At 32.6% G+C, this 25,932-nt stretch overlaps 1 pseudogene; it reads right to left on the bottom strand.

Moving 5' to 3' along the window:
* Positions 1–2,716: 2,716 nt before the first annotated feature.
* On the bottom strand, positions 2,717–2,835 carry LOC112484438 (annotated as a pseudogene).
* Between the last annotated feature and the right edge of the window lie 23,097 nt (positions 2,836–25,932).

Below are 25,932 nucleotides of genomic sequence, written 5' to 3'. Positions count from 1 at the left end.
GAGCTTAATTAAAGTTTGGTTAAGCAAAGAATATTTGTCAGCACTTAAAAACATCTATATATTTATGATTTCCAAATGTGCGTCTTTAGTTTGGACCTCTATTCTGAACTTTAGATATATATATTTAGCTACTCACTTGTTTTCATTTTAATTCTGATACACAAATAAATTCTACCATATTTTAGTACATCATATGTAAACAAGGCCATATGGGGCACAAGGGCAAAGGAGGAGAGAGCTCAAAGTTTTCACATTGGCTCTTAAATAATTTGGTCTGAAAATGAAACATATAATTTTCAATAACAGACTTTCAGCAGAACTCATCACCTAATCTGTCTAAATTCAAGAGATATGGTAAACTGGGAGAGCACATGGATATTTGGTGATGAGTAAATATCTCGGTTATACCATGCACATGTTGATAACTCTCATATCTCTATCCATGGAACTCAATTCTTTCTGAGATCTGCTCTGGTACTTCAAAATGCATTGTGATATTTTCACATAGATGTGTTTTAACTATCTCAAACATAACAAAGGCAAAATAAAAATTGTGATGTTCCATCCCACTCAAACACATTCTTCTTCCAGTCTTCATTATCTCCGTCTGTTACACATTTACTTGAGCCACAAATCTGTGAGTTAGCTTTGTTTACTCTATTACCCTAACTTTTCATATCCCATCTGACATTCAGTATGCTTGACTCTACTTCATCGATTTTTATTAATGGTATTTACACTTTAGACTAAACCACTATTATGTTGTACTCAGACATCTGCAATAGCTTCTAACTTGTCTTCTTGTTTCTACTCTTAGTTTTCAAACATTTATATTTCTTACAGAATGTAATATCATTATAATAAAAATAAAAGCATATACTCTCATTTAAACCAATATGTGACCATCTTCCTTAGTACCAGTGACCAAGAGTCTGACTCATTGTTAATTGCTGTTCATAAATATTAACATTAATTGTGTGTTTAGTCATGATGTAAACCATTTGTACAACATTAATTTATTAAAAAGACATTTAGGTAGTTTAATAATGGAAAAAAATAACATTGCATCTTTTACAAATGCAACCATCTTCTAGTGATAAAAATTTCTGACGATTTTAAAATGACAAATAATTCATTTATTCATTCAGTGTAGAAGTATATTTTAAAAACCAAATGATCTGGATACTTGATTAAATTACGGCAAATCCAAAGGCCAGGATATAAAGATAGAAACATGCACAATTTATTGTACATTTTTATAAATATTAAATTATGGTATGTGTCATATAATTTGGCAGCAGTGAATACATTCTATATGTGTGTTGAGCCTAAGGAAGTGGAAAGTCAAGGAAAGTTTACCAGAGATAGTGACATTTGTAATATATGAATTTGGTGAAATGCCTTCTAAACATAAATATATTCCAGATCAAAGAAACATGTAAAGAAACATATAAGAAAATTTGCATATTTGAAAAATCTGCAAATAGTGTGATAAAGCTGGGTGATAGAAGATGAAGCCAGAGGAGATGTCTTTTATGGTATCACATATAGGGTAAAAATAGGAAAACTAAATACAATCTGAAATGTTATTTGTCTTCTTGAACAATGTGAAATATGTATAAAGACAGCATCTAGATAGACAACACTTAAATGAGAAACAATACAATTCACATTTTTTCATGCCCCTCAACAAGAAATAAGATTTTCTTTCCCTGATTCCCTTCTAGAATTTTGTGTATATTTCTTATGACACTCATTTCTATTCACCTTTATATATGCATGTATAATTATATATGATCTTTCTAGAATAATGAGCTCTGTAAGAACAAGAATTGATGTCTCTACGTCTTTGTTTCCAGTGGTCTCTGGCCAATAACACTGGATGACTACTTGTCAAACAAATAAATGAATGTAAAATATTTAAAACATCTTCTAATAGCTATGCTGGCTAAGTCTATTAAAATTGTGAAACAGAGTAATTATTTTTTCTTTGTCATACTCTCTTCTTCTTTCCAGAGCTTGCTTTATCTTCTGTGGTGCTCTTCCCAATTCTACCCCTCACCTCAAAACATACACATGCACCTCCTTATGCACACATGGCCCACAAATAAAATTATTAAATAGACAGGGGACAACCTAAGTTTATAAGGCCATCAGTTTAGAAGTGATTAAAAGAGAAATTTCCACTTGAATTTTTCATATTCCATCCTAAAGTTTATTGTCAAAAGCTTCCTAAGAGTTTTTCCTTATAATAGTGGATACAATTTTAACCCAAAGTAATAGTGTTGACATTGTGGCCTTTCAGAAATCAGCAGCTTGATAACTGAAGGGAGGTATTTTAATATTAGGCAAGCATCTCAACATTCCTCAAATATAACCATAAAAATTATTAATTTAGTCTTATTACTATCATATTAGAGTTAAAAGCTACATGCAGTGAGAAAAAAATAAAAGAGTAAAAAGAGTAAAGTTGTCAAGATTTAATCCATTTGAATCAATAAGAACAAAACCAAGATTTAAGAACAGTTTTTTTGTAAGAAGCCATATCTATCAGAGACCAATAAGGAGACAGAAATCACACAGTAAATTTAATAAAAAATGTTTAGTATAATTTTTATTTTTTTGGCGAGGCAACCCTTGGTTGACCTCACAGATTGCAAGGACAAGGACCTTGTCAGCTTACAATCCTTTATTTTTTTATTTTTTTTATTTTTTATGCCTACAGCACCTGGTCTTCCTAGATGGTCTCCCATCCAATTACTAACCAGGCCCAACCCCGCTTAGCTTCCAAAATCAGATGGGGTCAGGCTTGTTCAGGGTGGCACAGTCGTAGATATGTTTAGTATAATTTTTAACAGAATTAAAGAAGTAGGAAATTGGCTACTAAGAGTTAAAGGGAACTTTAAAAAATACAAGGATAGCAGATATATGGAGCAGATGCTATCCCTAAGGCTACGATAGAGCACCCAAGGAGGAGCCACTCCCCATGCCCCCTGCTACACCCTCATTTCAGAGGATGTGGCAGTAGTTCACTTAGTAGAGAAATCATTGAGGTGCTTCTCTTGTGAACTTGTTGGAAATATTTGATGCTGGGAGAAGTCATCCACAGAAAAAAAGCCATGCCTCAGAACTTGTAAAGACACCTGAGAAGGTGCTGAGAGAGTCCGTTCAGTGGGAAAAGTCTTTCTGGTTGCATTACATTGTGAGACTCCCAGAGAAGATATAGCCAAAAGTTGCTAGCTGCTGGAAATTCCTGACCTACATGTACTACAGAAGTTTGGGAAATCACACTCTATAGGAGCTAGGTTCTGGAGACAAATTTGCCCTACAAGCATTCAGCTTGGGAGAAATCATACTCTACAGGGGTGGAGCACAGGAGAAAACTGAAACCTACAAGTCTATCAAGAGAGAATCTACAAGAATCAAATGCTAAAAAAATTTAGTCCTTGCAGGGTCCTAGCACAAGATAAATCACACGTGTATCAGAGCTGGTAACTGGGAGCCTGGTGAGCAAGACACATTGGAACCAAGAAGAAAACCACCCTCCTCCTTCATGCTTTCAGTACCTTCTATTGAACAGCATTAACATTGTTCCAGATGACAAAATAAAATGTTTACAAATTCCACCTTCATTATCACAGAGCCAGCAAATAAGGGTGAATTTGGAACTGAGAGGTAATAAATTGCTAATTTGACTGCTCATTTTCTATATACATTTTTTTACCTCCATTTGAACTTTCATACTAAAAGAAAACAATGCTGTATTTACACCTAATGAGATATAACCATTCTTTTTATAACTGAAAATTTATCACCTCTCCCCCAAAGGAAAAGTCACGCAGTTCCTACTGTTATTGTAGTTATCACTCTGACTATATTGATTACTTCTTAAATTCTATAATGGTTTCAGTACATATTTCAGCATTTTATTCAACATATATCTACAATGTTATCCAGCTATTCTATTCCTAGATATTTACCTAAGAAGAGAAATAAAAACATATGTCCACCTGAAGACTTATAGCAGCTGTAGTTTATGTAGTCATAAATTGGAATCAATCCAGATGCCCATTAACATGTAAATGATACATAAATTGTGGTATAGCCATACCGTGGAATACTATTTAGCAACAAAAAGAAAGAAGCTATTGATACATAGAACAATAAGGCCAGATTTCAAAATAATAATGCTGAGTGAAAGAAGCCAGACAGTGAAAATACATATGATATGACTCCATTTTATGAAACTATATGAAATGAAAACTAACGTATAGTCACAGAAAACAGATTAATGTTTTCCTAGAGATGGGTTTGAAAGGGTGGGGAGAAGAGTAGGAACCAAAAAGAGGAATTACAAAAGAGCATGAGGAGACTTTTGGAGTTAATAGATGTGTTAATTCTCTTGATTATTGTGGTGGTTTTATAGATATATACATGTTAAAACTCATAAAATTGCGCACATTATATATTGCACTTTATTGTATGTCAATTGTACTTTAATGAAACTATCAAAAATACTATCGACAGTAATACAAGAAGTCAAAATTGAATTCAATGATTACAGTGGAAGTTTCTTGTGTGAGAAGATAACAGTAGCATGGGACAGTGACTAAAAGGCAAAAGACAGAATGATATTTGTAAGAGTCAAATCAACTAAAATTCTGCCTGAAGATTATTTTTATCCTAAGAGCAATAGAGCATAAATAAATTTAATAGAAAGCCTACATAACAAAGGACATGAAATATATATATGTGCTAACAGGAAAATGTTGAATATCAAATAGTTCACTCCTCCTTTTGATAAACATGAAGCTGAAATATTTTTTACCAAGACTGTACTGTAATAATGTTCTTTAGTAAAGTATAGTCTGCTTCTATATATCAATATATTTTTCCAATCATATCACTATGATTGTGTTTTGTGCAATATTGTTATTGACAAAATATTTCTGACATAGGACTTTGTAAGAGCAAAATCCACTTTGATTATGAATCAGGGCAATAGACCAGCTAGCATAAGTATTTCGGATTTTATTTATTCTAGGTTTTTATTTATTGCTTAAAGAAGTCACAAAAAAAAGCAAACAGTTCACTTCCTGAGTTAATTTGTGTTGACAAAGAGTACTGTGGTACTAACCAGAAGTCAGAGTAGATATGTTCTGGAAGGTGAGATGGAGGAAGGGTAGATAAGGAGGAATATGGTAACCAAATCTTTTTCAATAAGGGCCTTTAAAAATTATTATTTTGTAGTGGTGGTGAATATTTAAAGCTCTTCTTCCATAATAAAAATAAAGATTAGATAAAATCAAGTCTATAAAAATACTATAAAATGTTTCATAAGAATTGTATTTATATGGCACCAAATAAAGATTTGGACAACTATCTGCATTTTTCTTTAAATTAAACTCAAGTTAACTAAAAACATTACTTACATTAATATCTATTTAATTATAACCAGAAAAATGATTATCATGAGATATTTAAGAAGAGTCTGAATAATGTACTGCATAATAATGTATACTTATGCATTTTATACATGGTTAGACTTAACAACTTCTAGAGTTTTTTCTAATAATGTTTTAGTGGAAAATAAGCACATAAAATGCAAAATAAAGTGTCACTCAGTTGATAGCCATAGAACTAATCTAGTATTTTTAATGCATATATAGTTTACATACTTTCGATTTTTATATTTTCAGTTTATATACCTCTTTTGCAAGGTTTCTGTGATACATTAATAGACAATTCTTATAATTAGTGATTCTCAGTATATATATTATAAGAACGGACCTCTAAAATTATACCGTTATATAGGTTCCTTGGAGAAACAGATGTCAAGATGGAATAAAAAGTACAAAGCTTTTATTAATAAAAATGCTTGTGTGAGGGAAGTATAGAGAAAGTCAGACAAGGCTAGAAGAACTCTCAAGGTGATGTAAGTTTGACCTTCAGTCAAAGAAATAGAGAGAAATTTGGATGGAACAGTTTAAAGAAGGTTCAACAAAGATGTCAGATATTTCTTGAGCCACAGTCATCTAAGAGTAGTCATGTGTCTCCCAGAAATGTTTTTGCTTTAGCTCTCCTGCTGCATTTAGTTCTTAGGTTGAGAAACCTATCAAAAGCATGGCCTAAGCAAACCAAAGCAATGAATGCTGAGTGCAGTATCTGGAGATCTTAATAAACTGGGTTCGCTACATTTGGAGGGCTTCATGTATACTTATTGACTTGGAAAACATGTACAAATATGTTCACAGCACTTCTTGTTTCAGCTCTAATATGTGAACTTGAAAGTTCTCCTACCTTATGATAATAAAATGCTAGACAAACTGGAAATTAATTACTTTTCTTGGACTAGTTAGGGAAATAAAATTGAACAATTAAATATATAGTTGGCAGATGATGAGAGCCAGGTTTCTCATTGTTGAAGTAAGAGGGCAAAGACTAATATGGGGGAAGCCTGAATGATCCATGTAGTAATAGATTAGAATTGGAGACATCAGTATGGATTCATATTTAGCTTAATAGAGATAGATATGAAGATCTATCTATCTAGAAATAAATATAGATATGGATATAATTATGTATATGCACATATACGGGGTAGTATACATACTTACTTTGTTAGTTAAGACTACCTAGAAGAAAGGATAGTCTAATAGGAACAAACAAACTTGGTTTCTAATATTGCCTTCCAGTAAAAGGAACAAGGACTCCCTGGAAAAATGGCTGATTTTAGGGATGTACATGGGGAATTTTGTAATGCCAGAAAGTAAGGAAGTGCTAAAACCAAGAAAAACAACAAAATATGGCATATGTCAAAAAAGACAAAAGAGCCAACAGACTGAGCTCCCAATGGCCAAAGGTAGAATAATTTGAGAAAGAAAACAATTATTATGTTCAACAGGAATACCGTGGTCTACTTGTCAAGAGTCATACTAGTTAAGGTGAGAGCTATCACGAGCTGTTTTTTTCGTTGTTGTTTCCTTAGATTTTAGTGTTTATCTTAATGCACTGGTCTTTTTTATGTCTTGTTGATAAATAATTTCTATCCCTAGGTCAGAATGAAATTCTCCTGTTTTCTGTCTATAAAATACTGTTTTGTTTTGTTTTACAACAAAGCTACGTATATAAACGTACAAAATTGAATAAAATGTTGTAAAATTACTTTGAACAAATTTTTATCTGTTAGATCGATTAAAAAAATAGAAAGTTTTTATTTTATCTTCACTTATTCCTTCTTCAATGGTCTTTCTTAGTCAATGTAGATCCAGAATTCTAAGCTATATTATCTTCCTTCTTTTTAAAAAACTGCCTTTAACATTTCTTGCAAGGTGGATCTATTGGAAAGGAATTAGCTCAGTTTTTGTTTGTCTGACTAAATCTTTATTTCTCCTTCACTTTTTAAGGATAATTTTTCAAGGTATACAATTCTAAGTTGATGAGTCTTTTTTTCTCAACACTTTAAATATTTTGCTCCATTCTCTTCTTGTTTGCATGGTGTCTGAAGAGAAATTGGATGTAATTTCTATCTTTGTTTCTCTTTAGGTAAGTTAGTTTTTGTTTTTGTTGGTTGATTCTCTCCTCCCCCCCCCCCCCCGACTTCTTGCAGCCAGATATAACTTGTCATTTTTCCCCATTGCTTTCTCTTGCTTAAATGTACTTGAAACGACCTTTCTGAATGTGGAAGAGACTTCAGTCTGATCCCGCCCGCCAGCCGGAGACTGTTTATCCTGCTTGGGGTTCTCTGAGCTTCCTGGATTTGTGAATTGGTGTCTGACATTAACATGGGAAAAATTCTCAGTCATTATTGCTTCAAAAATTTCTTTTTTTTGTCTCTTTCTTCTAGTATCCCCATTATGTTTATGTCACACCTTCTGTAGCTGTCTCTCAGTCCCTGGATACTCTGTTCAGGTGTTTTCAGTCTTTATTTTACTAATACTTTGTTCTGTATTAAAGGATACTTTATTTCACTTACAGTGTTTTTAATCTCTAGCATTTTTTTTGGCTTTTTTAGTATTCCATCTTTGTTTACATTGCTCATTTGATCTTGCATGTTGTATACTTTATCCATTAGAACCCTTACTATATTAATCTTAGTTGTTTTATATTACTGGTCTGATAATTACAACATCTCTGCCATGTCTTGTTCTGTTCTGATACTTGCTATGTCCCTTCAAACTGTGCTTTTACTTTTTTGTATATCTTTTAATTTTTTGTAATAGCCAACTTCCTGTACTGGGTAAAACAAAGTGCTATAAATAAACTTTTATTAATGTTGTGATGAGGTGAGGGGAAAGGAAACTGTTCTACAGTCCTACAATTAGGTCTCAGTTTTTTAGTGAGCCTATCCCTATTAATTGTAAACTGCATAAGTATTTCTCAGTTTATTCTTTATGTCCCCTGACCCCCACCTTTTTAGGTGGGACAGGGTGGCTAGAGTTGGCTAGGGGTTGGTATATCTCTTCTCCAACATAGAAAGCTAGAGCCACATGGAGTTGGGTATTTCCCTTCCACCAAGATGTTTAGGTTCTGATAATACTCCCAAAGGTTAAGTTCTGATGAACTAGAGTCCCCTGTGGTCATGCCTTGTTAAGAACAGAGAGTTCTGTATATTCAAAATGGTTTCTTTTTCTCACTCTCTGATTGAAGTCTATGGAGATTTTCCTTTTATATTTATTGTAGTAATTTGGTCAAGCTCCTGGAGGTAAATATTACTATATTGTGAGAACCTCTCTCTGATTGGGTGCCTTGGAGTTTTGAACTCTTCGAGTTGTTGATACTTAGCCTCCAGCAATTCATGTTTTCTCATCCCAACACTGGTTCTTACAATGGTTTCTGATTGTGAGTCTTTGCTCTGGTAAGTTGTGACTCCCTGTACTCTACAATAAGCTAAACATCTAAACTCAACAGAAAAACACCCAACTGCATACAAGCACAACTGAACATGGGATCTGCTCATAAGAGCTACCACAGATCAGAACACCAGGAGTTGATCTATAGACTGAGAGAAAGAAAAAATCTATCTCTCACAGTTGGAGATCCTGGCAGGAGGAGGGAGAGGGAAAAAGGTCTGGTGGGTTCCCTGAACAACCCAGCCTGGGAGAAATGTGAGCGTAATGCAGCCGGCAAAATGCCCAAGCATCAGGGCAGAAAGCAGAGAAGTGGAGACAGCAGAGAAGTGGAGACAGCAGAGAAGCGGAATGGCAGAGAAACAACAATTGATTATTAACAACTGCAGCCTCTATCCCCCAACCCAGAGAGCCCCTCCCCCCATATCCTCTGAGACCTAACACTGTGTAATCCCAGGGGAATCTGAGCAATGGCTACTGAAACTGTCACTAACATTGACTGGGACTGGGACTGGGACTGAGGGTAGCAAGTGTGATTGAATATCTATAAGAAAAAAAAAGTCATTATTAAGACTTTATATAAAATGAAGATTCAAGAGGCTTAGACGCCACCTAATGGAAACCAGAAGGAAAACACCTTCTTTACAAAGCTAGAGAGAGAACTTTATACAATAAATCTTACTGGAAAAAACACAGAATACATTTCCATTAATGCCCAAGGGGAGAAATAGTTCATTAAACACCATGAACAACCAAGGTGACAAGGCATCTCAGAAAGAAAGAGAAAAATCTCTAGAAAATAAGCTTACGCACATAGAAATATGTGACTTAAATGACAGAGAATTCAGAATTGTACTTCTGAAAAAAAACTCAATGAGACACAATATGATTTATATCAACAATTTCAGGAATTGAAAAAACAACTAGATGAGCAGAATGAGTTATTTAGTAAAGAGACAGAAACTCTCAAAAAGAACCAAATAGATCTTCTGGAGATAAAAAGTACACTGCAAGAGTTGAAAAATGAAATGGGAAGCTTTGGAACAAGAGTCAATCAAGTGGAGAAATGCATCAGCGATATCAAAGACAATAATCTAGAAATAAATCAGAAGGAAGAAGAGAGTAATTGAAGAATAAAAAATAATTAAAGAGAAATACAAGAATTATCTGATACCATCAGCAGAGGAAACAAGAATAGTGGGCATTCTCGAAGGGGATGAAAAGGAGCAGGAATTATAAAGCATTTTCAGACAAATAGTTGACAGAATTTCCCAAATCTAAGGAATGAGCTGAAGCTTGGAATTCAAAAAGTCAACAGAACATTCAATTGTCTCAATTCAAAAAAGATCTTCTCCAAGACACATTGTATTAAAACTATCAAAAACAAATGACAAAGACAGAATTCTCAGGGCAGCCAGGAAAAAGAAGACGGTAACTTATAAAGGAAAGCCCATTATAATATTGATGGACTTCTCAGCACAAATATTACAAGCCAGAAAGGAGTGGAATCAAATAATCAAACTATTAAATAAAAGGAACTAGCAGCCAAGAATAATGTATCCAGCTAAGCTCTCCTTTAGATATGAAGGAGAAAAAAGACCTTTAAGACATACAAAATTGAGGGAATTCTCCACTATGAAGCCTGCATTACAGGAAATACTGAGGGGTCAACTCACCTAAAATAAAATGACAAAAAAAAAAAAAAAACATAATTAGGAGTAATCTGCCTTGCAGGCAGATAGAAGCAGAGGAGTGCAACCTTTACTAGGGCATTATAAGCTTAAACAATAAGAGAGATTGCTATAGCAAGATTGTAATGAAAGTTCAGCATACATAGAAACAAAGTGAGATAACAATGACTGAAAAGGTCAGGATTCAAAAGTTCACATTCGCAAAGGGAAATGGAGATAAGGCATGCACAGAAGAAAATAAACATACACACAAACACACACCCACTATACACACACACACACACACACACACACACACACACACATACTACCTTCTACATGTTAGTAATGATAACCACACACAAAAGATTCAGAATGGAAGTATATAACATAAAACAAGAAAGACCAAGGGGAAAACCCCCAAAAGCCAACCAAAATTAAAAAACAAACAAACAAACAAACAAACAAAAAACACACAGAAACACAAGGACAAGAAAGCAATGGAAACTTTGAGCTATCAGAAAGCAAAACATGTAATGGCTATAAGAAGACCTCATATTTCAATAATCACCCTAAATGTAAATGGACTGAACTCACCAATAAAAAGGTACAGAGTTGCAGATTGGATCAGAAAAAGAAACTCAACCATATGCTGCCTCCAGGAAACACATCTCAGCTCCAAAGACAAATGTAGACTTAAAGTGAAAGGGTGCAAAATGACATTTCATGAAAATGGCATTCAGAGAAAAGCAGGAGTAGCAGTACTAATATTGGACAAAATAGACTTCAAAATAAAAAAGGTAAAGAAATATACTTAAGGACACTTCATAATGTTAAAGAGAATCATACACCAAGAAGACACAACACTTATTAATGTCTATGCTTCCAATCAGAGAGTGCCAAAATATATAAAGCAATTACTAACAAAACTAAAGGGAGAAACAGACTAAAACTCTATTGTAGTAGGGGACCTAAATACCCCATAGTCGGATATGGACAGATCATCCAAACAGAAAATCAATAAGGAAATAACGTCCTTAAATGATACATTAGACCAACTGGACAGAATTGACATTTCAGAGCGTTTCATCTCCAAACAGCTGCTTATACATTCTTCTCCAGTGCACATGGAACATTCTCAAGGATTGACCACATACTGAGACACAGAGATAGCCTCAACAAATATGAGGGTTGAAATCATACCAACCATATTCTCTGATCATAATGCTTTGAAACTTGAGATCAACTGTAAAAAGGAAACAGGAAGAACCACCAATACATGAAGATTAAACAAAATGCTACTGAAGAATAACTGGGTCAGAGGAGAAATAGAAAGAGAGATCAAGAGGTACATAGAAACAAATGATAATGATGATATAACATATCAAAACTTTTGGGACACGGCAAAAGCGTTCATAAGAGGAAAGTTCTTATCATTACAGGTCTACTTCCAAAAGCAAAAGCGAGTCCAAATAGATAACCTAATGCTTCATCTTAAAAAACTAGAAAAGGAAGAACAAATGAAGCTTAAAGTCAGCAGAAGGAAAGAAATAATCAAAATTAGAGCAGAAATAAATAAAATTGAAAACAAAAATCAATAGAAAAAAATAAATGCAACAAAGAGCTGATTCTTTGAGAAGGTTAATAAAATTGGCAATCTTCTGGCTAGATTCACTAAAGAAAAAAGAGAAAGGACACAAATAAACAAAATCGGGGATGAAAGAAGGGAAATTGTAACAAACACTGCAGAAATCCAAAGAGTCATACAAGAATACTATGAAAAAGTATATAACACCAAATTTAATAACCTAAAAGAAATAGACAAGTATTTAGAAACATACAACCTTCCTAGAGTGTATCAAGAAGACTTGGAAAATCTAAACAAACCAATCAGCAGTATGGAAATAAAAACAATCATCAAAAAACTACCAAAAAGTAAAGGTCCGGGACCAGATGGCTTCACCAGTGACTTCTACCAAAAATTCAAAGATTTAATACCTATTCTCCTCAAACTCTTCCAAAAAATTGAAGAGGAGGCAAGACTTCCTAACTCATTTTATGAGTCCAATATTACCATGACACCAAAACCTGATAAAGATAACACAAAAAAATAAAACTATAGACCGATATATCTCATGAACACAGATGCAAAAGTCCTAAATAAGATACTAGTGAACCGAATACAGCAACATATTAAAAAGATTATAGACCACAATCAAGTGGGCTTCAGTGATGGTTCGGGGCACTTCCCAAGGGCACAGTGATGGTTCAACATACTCAAATCAATTATGCGATACACCACATAAACAAATTAAAAAATAAGAATTATATGATCACATCAATTGATGCAGAAAAAGCCTTCAACAAGATACAGCATCATTTATGATCAAAACACTTAACAAAATCAATATACAAGGCAAGTACCTTACCATAATAAAGGCCATATATGATAAACTCTCAGCTAACATTATACTTAATGGTGAAAAACTAAAAACTTTCCTTCTAAGGTCAGGAACAAGCAAGGCTGTCCACTATCATCACTGTTATTCAATACAATATTGGAGGTCATAGGGAGTGCAATCGGGCAAGAGAAAGATATATAAGTCATCAAAACAGGAAACAAAGAAGTCAAATTGTCACTGTTTGTGGATGACATGATTCTCTATATAGAAAGCCCTAAAAACCCTATAAGAACACTACTAGAAACAACAAGCAAATACAAAGTTTCTGGATACAAAATCAACATTTAAAAATCCATAGTGTTCCTATACTCTAATAATGAATTGTCAGAAAAAGAAGTGGGAAAATAATTCCCTTTGCAAGTACAACAACAACAACAAGAAATACCTAGGAATAAGTTTAAAGAACATGGGAAGGACCTATATAATGAAAACTACAAGACCCTATTAAAAGAAATCGAAGAAGGTACAAAGAAATGGAAAGATATTCCATGTTCTTGGATTGGAAGAATTAACATAATTACAATGACCATATTACCTAAAGCATTATACAAATTTAATGCAATCCCCGTCAAAATCCCATCAGCATTTTTTAAATAAATGGAACAAAAAATCATCAGATTTGTATGGAAGCTCATAAGACCCCTAATCAACAAAGCCATCCTGAGGAAAAAGAACAAGGCTGAAGGCATCACTTTGCCCGACTTCAAATTACACTACAAAGCAACAGTTATCAAAACGGCACAGTATTGGCAGAAAAACAGACACACGGACCAATGGAACAGAATCAAGAATCCAGAAGTAAACCCATACATAGATAGGCAAATAATTTTTAACAAAAAAGCCAAAAGCATACAGTGGAGAAAGGAAAGCCTCTTCAATAAATGGTGCTGGGAAAACTGCAAAGCCACCTCAAAAGAATAAAGCTAGAATGTTGTCTATCACAACAGACCAAAATTAAGTCAAAATCGATTAAGGACCTGTATATAAGACCTGAAACAATAAAATGCATAGAAGGAAATATAGGAACAAAACTCATGGACCTTGGACTTAAAGAGAATTTTATGAATTTGACCTCAAAGGCAAGAGAAGTAAAAGCAAAAATAAATAAATGGACTACTAAACTAAAATGCTTCTGTTCAGCAAAAGAAACTGTCAGCTAGGTAAAGAGACAACCATCTGAATGGGAAAAGATATTTGCAAGCAACACCTCCGATAAGGGCCTAATATCCAAAATGTGCAAAGAACTCATACAACTTAATAACAACAAAAAAACAAATGAACAAATAAAAAAAATATGCAGAGGACCTGAATAGACTCTTCTCCCTAGAGGACATACAATTGACTAACAAATATATAAAAGATGCTCAACATCACTAGCTATTGGAGAAATGTAAATCAAAACCACAATGAGAAACCATCTTATATCTGTTAGAATAGCTATAATCAATAGAACAAGTAATAACATACATTAGAGAGGATGCCTAGAAAAAGGTAAAGTCACTATGGAAAACAGTATGAAATTTCCTCAAAAAACTAAGAATTGACCTACCATATGATCCAGCAATCCTTCTACTGGGTATTTACCCCAAAGACTTGAAAACTCTTATCCGGAAAGATATTTGCACAGTGATGTGCATAGCAACATTATTCATGGTGGCCAGGACATGGGAGCAACTGAAGTGTCCTATGATAGATGATTAGATAAAGAAGCTGTGTTACATACATAAAATGGAATATTACTCAGCCACCAGAAGCGATAGAATACTGCCATTTACAGCAACATGGATGGACCTCGAGATAATCATGCTAAGCAAAATAAGCCAGACAGTAAAAGTTGAAAACCACATGATATCACTTATATGTGAGATATAAACCTAAAAGCAACAAACAGGACAAACAGAGATTCATGGACATGGGCAATAGATTAGTTGTTACCAGAAGGTAGCAGGAAAAGGGGGAGTAGGGAGTTAGATGGGGAAAAAGGGGTCCAATAAATGATGACAAATGAAATCTAACTGTGGGTGGGGAACACACCATGCAATATATACATGCCTTACTGTTAAATTGTACACCTGAAAGAGTGGATTTCGTTAACTAATGCCACAACAAACAAACAAACAAACAAACAAACAAATAAATAAATAAATATTGTCAATGACTAAATTAAAAAAAAAACTGAAGTACCACTTGAGTGTTTGTAATTATTTTTTTCAAAGTCCATTGTTTTTTAATGAACAATATTTAATTGCTTCTTTTCTGTGTTCTTTTTTCAATAATTGCTGAAATCTTTTGTAATCAATTTGTAGGATATAGTCATTAGAGAAATCCAACTGATTTTAAGAAAATTGAAGAATAAATTTAAAAAATTCCTTTGTAAATTGGTAAATGGTCGTTATAGGACCCTTAGATTGTTATAAACAGTGTTTTATATTGTTGCAATATTTTTAAAATCTAGCTGGCGAAGACAGGAAGAGAGAAAACACATGTTGCTAACCTAAAATCTTTTTATATTGAATATTGGTTTAGTAACAATTTTTATAGTTTAATTTTAATTTATAAAAAATTATTTTATATTTTGAAATTATAAAATCTATTCTACTTGACAGACTACTGCAGCTTATATAGACTCAATTATAAATTACTTGTGCACTGCAGTCAATAAAAGTAACTTTCTCCTTCCCGTTGTTTCTAATTTAGTAAGAACTATTGTGTAATCTGAAATCATAATATTTATCTTCATCCAAAAACGTTTCAACTGAATGTTCAATAATATTAACAATGTCAGATATGTTCCCTTTAGTGAATAACCATCTGTAAGCTTTATACTGACAAAAAAAAAATAATAATAAAACTTTGTTTGAATTAAGATAACTGATATTTTAAAATTGATTTTATTGTGGAAAGAACATTTAAAATGAAATCTATCCTCTTATTACATTAAGTGTAAAGTGCATTATTGTTGCCTATATATACAATGTTGTACAGCTAAACTTAGAGCTCATTCGTTCTGCTCAAATGGTTAGTACTCCCACTTCCCCACAGCTCCTGATAACTATTATTTTATTATTTAATTCTATAAATTTGACTGTTTTAGATACCTCACATAAGTGGAATAATGAAGTATTTGTATTTCCATGACTGGCTTATTTCATTTAATATACTGTTCTCAAGGTTCATCCAGGTTGTTGCATATTGCAGAATTTCCTTTGTAAAGATTAAATAGTATTTTACTATATGCATATACTACATTTTTTATCTTTCCGTTCATTGACGGACAGTTAGTTTTTCTCCACATCTTAACTTTTGTGAATACTGATGCAATATAAAAGCTCCTTATACATTATTCAACCAGTTCTCCTAGTGTTAAAATCATATGTAATTATACAGTTATGAAAAACCCATACATTAACATGCATACAATAACACATATTACAGATTTTATTCTGATTTTTAATTTTCCACTAATGTACTTTTGTGGAGTAGTGGTCAGATATTTTGAATAATATCCATCAATTTGAGATTAATGTTTTCTAATGATCAGACTGGAGTTTTATAATTTGGAAAATACCATAGAAGTGAAATGCCATTTCTATTGCATCATACCAGGAGAAAATTATACTATCATGACTTTTTATTGCTGAAATTTACTTCGATAACTTGGTTATGGTAATGTCTGCTGAGTTTTTCCACTTTATTTTTCCCTCTTCAAATTATTTGCTAGAAGTGTATCATTAATTCCAGCCTATATGCAAGTGAAGAAAATTTAAGCTCCACCTGCTGAAGGGAGGAGAGAAAAGAGTTTAGGCACGTACTAACATCACCACTGTAATTCATTTATATTTTAGAAGAGATATTTTGAGGGTATGCAAAATTCTAATCCTCCTTCAATTTCCACCTATGTACTTCAGAATTCATCAGTGCATCTTGCCTACAATTATTGCTATAGAATTTTTCTTCCAGTAATGGTGATTTTCCATTGAACTCATTGTCCCTACATTTATATTTTGGACTTATTCTATAAAAAAGATGTGCCTTTTCCCATTTATTTACTTGTTCAATCATTTATTTACATCAGCATCATTGACTTTTAATACTATGTTATATTATTTATTTGTTTGTTTGTTTGTTTGTTTAATTTTATTCTTGGGCCATTGGAATATCTTTCAAGTTAGTATCTATGCTATTTTAACATGCCTGCAATTTTATTTTTAAGCACGTCCTTACTTTCTGGCACTACAGGAAGTTCTGGGCTCATCTTGTATTTTCTTTGTCTCAGCCTTAGAAGTAGGTGTTTATCTATAAAGCTTTGATTTCTTCTACTGGATAATGACATTTGGAAACTAAGATCTGAACAGTAGATGTGCTTGTTGCTACTAGAGTGTTGTTGCTTCTAGTCTGCCTCAAGACAGAGCTGAGAAATATATTGTGTATACTAAGTCTTGTATATAAAACACTATATTTAATTATGTGTCTATCCATCTGCAGATAAAGAGAAACACGTGTTGATACTAATATGTTGTACTCTAATCCAGTAACACTGGGTTCATTCTAGCCCTCCTTCTTTCCTGTAAACTTATTTTTAACTTTTTTTCTCAGACTGTGAGAAACCCAGTTCATAATATTTCTACATTTTCACTCATGTCTTCAATTCCAGTATACATGTAAGATTGTTTCTTAAATGCTAACCAATGCTCTTCTAAGAAAAGTAAAAAGAAAAACAACTAGAATATGATATTTATGTACACTTATCTTTTGTCTTTCATCTCATAGTATCCAGTCAAAACGTTGCTTTTAAAAGTTACTTAGGTCAGCTACTTTATTCCCACATTTTGATGAGGTTTCTCATACATTAGTAATATAATAAATTTGTTTGTCACAGTCTGCATTTCTTCCTATTATACCCCCAAATGATTTGGTTTTAATTTTTATGCAGTAAAGTTCACTCTTTGTGCTGTACAGTTTCATAATTTTTAACAAAGATAAAATCAAATCTAGAACTAAAAATTTCCTTGTGTGACATCTTTGTAGTTAGCTAATCCCCAGCTCCTGTTCTAGCCTAATATTTTTAACTTTTTTAGAATGTCATATAAACAGGAATCCACAATATTTCTGTCCAATTCTAGGCAATTGTAAATAAAGCATATGTAAATATTGACATACAGGCTTTTGTGTGAACATACATTTTATTTGTCTTAGGTAGATACCTAGGAGTAGAATTACAATATCTCATAATAAATATTTATAAGAAGCTGCAAACTTTTTTTTTCAAGTGTTTTAACTAATTGTTTTCATGTATGAAAGTTCTAGTTTCTCTACATGATTGTCAGGAACTTGGAATTGTCAAAGTGTTATTTTTTAGGGTTTTTTTTTTTTTTGCCCCAGCTCCTGTTCTAGCCTAATATTTTTAACTTTTTTAGAATGTCATATAAACAGGAATCCACAATATTTCTGTCCAATTCTAGGCAATTGTAAATAAAGCATATGTAAATATTGACATACAGGCTTTTGTGTGAACATACATTTTATTTGTCTTAGGTAGATACCTAGGAGTAGAATTACAATATCTCATAATAAATATTTATAAGAAGCTGCAAACTTTTTTTTCAAAGTGTTTATACTAATTGTTTTCATGTATGAAAGTTCTAGTTTCTCTACATGATTGTCAGTACTTGGAATTGTCAAAGTGTTATTTTTTTAGGGTTTTTTTTTTTTGACCATTCTAGTGAATGTGTAGTGATATATTATTGTCAATTTACTTTGACTTTCAATGATGACTTAAATTTTTGAACATCATTTTTAGTGCTCGTGGGTCATTTAAATGTCTTTTTCCATGATGTGATGGTCAAAACTTTTTCTACTTTTCTTTTGTATTGTTGACTTTTAAGTTTTGATTACGTATTATAACCACATTTTACCAGAAATAAGTTTGAAAATATTTTCTCCCATTCTTTTGCATCTCTTTTCAAAACCTTAATAGTATCTGCTGGAAAACAGTTTTTAATTTTCACATTGCTAATTTTATAATTTATTTTCTACTGTATCTTGTAGGTTTCTGCCTTAAAAAAAAAACCTTTGCTTAACCTGTTCACAAATATTTCCTACTGTATGTTCTCTTTAAGTATTGTTATTTTAATGCTTACATTTAAGTCTAGGATACATTTTTAGTTAATTTTTTATTATAGTGTGGGTAAACAATTAAAATTAATTTTTTTACATAAAGTTATCTAATTTTCCCAGTGCATTTGTTGAAAAAAATTTATTTTCCTTCAGTACTATGTCAAATATCATCACCAGACAGATCTTTGAAATTAATTCCGTAATCTATTCTGTTTTATTAAAATATCTGTCTAACAACTTACCCATAACACATTTTTTACCGTAATTTTTCAGTAATTCTTAATCTCAGATAATGTGAAGATTCCAACTTCATTAATCTTCTTAAAATTTGTTTTGACTATTTTAATTCCTGGCAATATGTAAATTTTACAATATACTTGAAATTTTATGTTTAAGCAATGATGTTGGAATTTTGATTTTCTTTTTATTTTGTGTATTTATTTTTCATTTATATTTTTATTTCAAATAAAGTTGACATTTGATATTATAACATATTAGTTTTAGTTATACAGCATAGTGGTTAGACACATAAAATTTACAAAATGATCTCCCAGATTAGTCTAATATCCATCTGGCACTACACATAGTTAATATAATATTATTGACTATATTTCCTATGGTGTACTTCACACTCCCATGACTATTTTGTAACTACCAATTTGTACTTCTTAACCCCTTCACTGTTTTCACCCAGATCCCTAATCTCCTCCTATCTGGCAACCATCAGCTTGCTCCCTGCATCTGTGAGTATATTTCTGTTTGTTCATTTATTTTGTTCTTTAGATTCCACATATAAATGAGATCATATATTTGTCTTTCTCTGTCTGACATTTCATTTAGCATAATACTCTCTAAGTTCATCCATGTTGTCATAGTAAGATTTCATTCTTTTTTTATGACTGAGAAATAGTCCATTGTATATATGTACCAACTCTTTATCCAATTGTCTATTGTTGAGCATGTAAGTTGCTTCCATATCTTGGCTATTGTAAATAGCGCTGCCATGAAAATAGGGGTACGCACATCTTTCTAATTAGTATTTTGGATTTCTTCGATAAATACCCAGAAGTGAAAGTGTTAGGTTATATGGTAGTTCTACTTTTAATTTTTTGAGGAACCTCCAAACTGTTTTCCAAAGTGGCTATACCAGTGTGCAATCCCACCAACAATGCATGAGGGTTCCCTTTTCTCTATATCCTCACCAACATTTGTTGTCTTTTAATTTATTGATCATAGCCATTCTGACATGTGTAAGATAATACCTCATTGTGGTTTTAACTTTCATTCCTCTGATGATTAGTGACATTGAACATTTTTTTCATACATTTATTGGCCATTTGTATGTTCTCTTTGGAGAAATGCCTATTCAGGTCCTCTGCTCATTTTTAATTGCGTTGTTTGGTTTTTCTGATGTTTGGTTGTATAGGTTTGTTATAAATTTTGGGTACTAACCTCTTATTTGATATATCATTTCCATACATTTTCTCCCATTCAATAGATTTTATTTTCATTTTCTCAAAGATTTTCTTTGCTATGCTATAGCTTTTTAGTTTGTTGTAGTCCTATTTGTTTTTCTTTTGTTTCTCTTGCCCAAAGAGATACATCAGGAAAAAATATCATCAGAGCAATATTAGGTATTTTCTTCTAAAAGTTTTATGGTTTAAGTCTTACATTTAGTCTTTAATCCATTTTTAGTTTATTCTTACATATGGTGTTGTCCCAGAGGTCTCTTAAACTTTCTTCATATTTTTGTTCTTTTTTTTTTTGAATGTTCCTGTTGGGTGTTTTCTCTTAACTTGTCTTTTATATCGCTGATTCGATCCTCTGCTCTATCTAATCTACTGTTGATTCCTTCGTTGTACTTTTCATTACAGTTTTTATATTTTTTTTTATTTCTGATAGTTTCTTTTTTATGGTTATTATGTCTTTTTAATGCTCATTGTCTCTTTGTTGAAGTTTTCACTGAGATCATCTATTCATCTCAAGTTTATTGAGCATCATTATAACCAGTGTTGTGAACTCTGTATCTAGTAGGTTGCTTACCTTCAGTTCATTTAGTTCTATCTCTGAAATTTTTTCTCTTCTTTCATTTGGGACATATATCTTTGGCTGCCTCTCTGTATTTGTTTCCATTATTAGGTAAATCTGTTACGTCTCCTATTCTTGGTAGGGTGGCCTGTTGTAGTGCGGGCCCTATGTGGCCCAGCAATGCAGTTTTCCTTATCACCTGGGTCGGGTGATCCAGTAGTGTCCTTTGTGTGGGTCGTGTGTACCTTCCTGTTATAGTTGAGCCTAGATTGCTCTTGGCACATCAAGTGGATGAGATTGACTCCCAGGCTGACTGACTATGAGCACTGGCCATGCCCACAATATGTAAACTGCTGTGTGGTGGGTAACTTCATGGAATTAGCTTCAGTGAGCTCTTGTGCCTATTAAGACCACACTTTGGGTGTGCTACTTGTGGGCTAATTAGATGGTGCTCTTTTTTGGTCAGAAATTGGCCTCTGAATGTGTTGATGCTGGTATCCCTTGGGAAGGTCTCCCATTCAGGCCAAGGTCAGCCACTGCTTATAACCAGCCTGGGAATACCTAGTTGGAGCTACAAATCTGGGGATACCAGGTTCGCCGCTGACTGTGTTGCACATGGATGCACGTGGGAGAGGCCATGCAGCAAACTAAGAACAGCTGCCACCAGTACTGAACCTAGCATAACTCAGCAAAAGGCTTAGGTCACCCCAAGGCCTAAGGCTGCCTTCTGGCTGCCCTTAAGGCTCAGTCACTGAAAGAGCCTAGGGTGGTACTCAAGATGGATGAGGTGGGGTTCCAGGGAGTCACCATGTGGGGTGAATGAAATTCATCAGATTAATGCAAATTCAGGTTTAGCATCACTGCTAAGCTTAGAGCAACTTCACAAAATGCCCAGAGTATATTGTTTCTCAGACCCACAGACCCTGAGATTTGTCCAAAAAAGACTGTAGATCTGGCCAGGGTTGGTTGCCCACTACCCTAAGAATCTCTGTTGGCACACAAGCTGAGCCTGTTGATTATTGCTGAAAAAGCTTTAAATGATATGTAGAGAGGGGTTGGTTGCCCAGCCACCAAAAGTGTCTTTGACTATGTGGCAGTGAATGAATTGAGTGTGGCGGGATTCTAGGGAATCACCAGTGCAGGTTCAGATTTACCCTTATGGGGAAGGGCTCAACACAGGGCTCAACCTTACAACCTATAAAAATATTCAACATGACAAATATATATAATACAATTTTTTTTTTTTTTTTTTTTAGTTTCTGTACATTACTCCTTATTAATATGCCCATTCCTAGGTAAATTCCTTCTACGGTCCATTAATTGTCTTAAAAAATATAAATGAGTTTTCTCGCCTAGAGAGTTGCTATACCACCATTGTGGACAGTATACATAAACGGATCTTGTTCTGCTTCAGTCTAGAGACTCAACCTTTAAGTTGTGAGAGAAGGATGCCCATCATGCACTACTACAGTGAGAGCAAATAACACTGACCAACAAAAATTCAGGAGTCTTAAGTTCTATAGTGAAGGGCTAGTTTTTCGTGGTTAGTCTCCAAAAAGTATGATTTTCACACCTTTGCTATGACTGGCTATATGTATGATCCTAAATGTGATTAAGGTACAGATCATGATTCTTCTACAACAGTAAATTTGGCTGAAGTTTCTATGGCTGTGCAAATCAGAAAACTCCTGTATTGATATTGTTAAGAGTCTATGACAATCACTGGGACTTGGAGTCACCACTCATGCTCTCAGACATTTTACAATATCACGCGACACTTTAGTTTCATTAAATTGCCCAAGTAATATTTATGAAATTTTCTTGTTATTATTTAAATTATACAACTGTATATTTCTTATTTATATCTTGATACATTTACATATTGTTTTCCAAATATACTATTTGAACATATATTATTTACATCTAATACAATTATTATTATAAACTTCATGAAATTAAATTTTTTATCTAATTTTTTATAAAAACTTTATTTTTTTTCTTGCTATCTTTTAAAACAATCAAAACAATAAGCTTTTTGAGAGATTATTCTACTATGTCAAATTTGTCATTTTTTCTTGAATTTTGTGTTTGAAAAGAAGTAGTGAGGAAAGTGAGTAAGAAACTTAGATGTTTTTGCATATTGTTGATACATTAATGGGCTGACGTTTTTTGTTCTTTATATCATTCATTCAAGATTATCAAATATTTATCTCATGAAGTCACTTCAGCTCCTTTTAACTAGAAAAGCAGCTTATTACTTGTTTTTAGGCTATTACTGAACATTAATTATCTAGAAAGTGCTCAAGCCAGAAAAATTTGCTTTATATAAAATGATTTGCAATTACATTCTTGTTTTTTTATTTACATATAAATGTTATGAAATAAATTTTATCATAGCTAATTTTTTTCATTATTTACAAATGTACCAAAGGGAATTTCTGTTCCTATCATCTATTATCTATCTAATATCTATCTACCTATCTATCTACCTATTATCTATCTATCTGTCTATCTATCTACCTATCATCTTTCATAATCATCATCATCTACTTATCTATCAATCATCTATCACATCATCTATCTATCATGATTATCTATTATCTCTAACTAATTATAATGGATGTATATGTGTTTACAAACAAAACTGCAGTCTTGTTTGTTGTTTATATTCATTCTATCATGTTTAGAAAGACAAACAAAATCAAACCTTACAACCTAAAAATGTTTTTCTGTGTGATTGCCTGTGTGTGCAAGTGTGTGTTTTATATATATGTCTATATATGTCTATATGCATGTAAAAACAAAAGTTCTACTTAAGTTTCCTGATAGCTGACAGATATTCATAACGTAACAATTAATAATACAATTAATTATCTTAACAAAAGGATAAGCATATATGAGCATTGAATAAACTTAATTCACTGGAGTGAATGCTCTAGCAAGCAGTGTCCACCAAAAACCTATTTTTTTTAAAGGCTGCTTGTAAAACATTTTCTTCAAACTTAAACGGAAATATATATGCTTTTTTAGTACCTGTTACATTTCTTGTTTTATGTCTTATTCACTTTTATTGCAATTAATTTTAGTTCTTTCTGTTTCACTACTACTATAGAAGTTCTAGGTCAGAATTTTATTTTACCATTTTCACATTCTCAGATCATATCTTATTCTGAAAAATACTAAGTTCTTCAATGTTTATTAAATTAAACATAAAACTGTATTAAATAAATAAATTTACCTTAGAAAATAAAATTGTAAAGATATAATTAATAAATACTTTTATTTATTGATTTCAAATATGGAATTCTGGACAAAGAGAATTTAGTGGATAAATTATCTTATTGCTTGCCTGCTTTAATATTAGTTTTAAGGCTTTGGTCATAATATATATTTATAATTAAATTTAGAATTATCAAAATGTAAAAATTAATTGATCTTTAAGGAAAATAAAGAAGTGTATTACTTTCTTCTAATAAAGACTTAATAAGTCAAAATTTGTCAAAGAGATAAACTCCCTCAAGGAATTTTTGTAAAAGGGCTGACTAAATAACTTTAAGTAAGTTTAGCATAAACTGATCAAATCTACATATACAAAGAAACCAAGTTGTATTAGATACTGTTTTTGCTTTTTAAGTGCTAAATTAGAGAGTCATTGAAAGTCAGTCATTACAAGTTGCTCTTGCTATCATTATACTATTCCCAGAAGTCTCTGTATTTTCTTTTATGTTTGAAATTAATTCAATAATTTATATTATGGCAATCTCTGTCAACTGAGAGTGAGAAAATGGTATTCCATTGTGTAGATTTTATAGTTTACAAGAATATAACTTTTCAAATTGCTAATTATTCTAGAGTGATAGAAATAAAACAACTGGTATGTAGTGGGGTATTTTTGACATTGATAATGAAAAAGATTTCTCCAATTTATTAGTGAGGAAAGAGGTATAAGGCAAAATATTTTTACTTTTAGAAGCTTAGATTACATGGTCTGCACTGCAATGAACTCAATTTATGATTGATGAGGTAAAGTGTGTGATTAAGGTGTTGGAAACTGAAGCTCAATGATGTTTTTGGATGAGATCTAAAGTTGTGAAGCAAAGTGTTCAACAAAAATAAACAGAGCAATCCCAGTGCTGAATTTGTAGTATTCAATAAGTTAAAACCCCTATTTACATCGAGTACACAGTCTAATATAACAAATTAGACTGTGTATTTATCTGAAGAAACTCAAAATGCTACTTCAAAAGGACATGTGAATTCACATGTTCATTGCAGCATTATTTACAATAGCCAATATATGGAGGCCATCTGTGTCAATGGATGAATGGATAAAGAAGAGGTGGTACATATATACAGTGGACTATTACTCAACCATAAAAAGAATAAAATCACATCATCTGTAACAACATGGATAGACCTAGAGAGTATTGTGCTGAATGGAGTAAATCAGACAGAGAAAGACAAATGCCACATGATTTTACTTACATGTAGAAACTAAAGAACAAAATAAATGAACAAAACAGAAACAAACTCATAGAAACAGAGAACATTTTGATGTTTGCCAGATGGGAGGAAGGTTGGTATGTGGGTAAAAAGGGAGTGGGATTAACAAGTACAAATTAGTAGTTACAAAATAGTCATGAGGATGTAAAATATAATATAAGGAATATAGTCAATAATATTATAATAACTATGTATGGTGTCTGATGGTTACTAGGTTTATTGAGGTGATCACTTAGCAAGTTATATAAACGGCTAATCACTATGTTGTACACTTAAAACTAATAATATTGGATGCCCACTGTA

The sequence above is a fragment of the Pteropus alecto genome, unplaced genomic scaffold, assembly GCF_000325575.1.
Source record: "Pteropus alecto unplaced genomic scaffold, ASM32557v1 scaffold75, whole genome shotgun sequence".
NCBI lineage: Eukaryota > Metazoa > Chordata > Mammalia > Chiroptera > Pteropodidae > Pteropus > Pteropus alecto.
The sequence above is the reverse complement of the archived record's forward strand: the minus strand, read 5'-3'. Positions and strand labels throughout refer to the sequence as shown.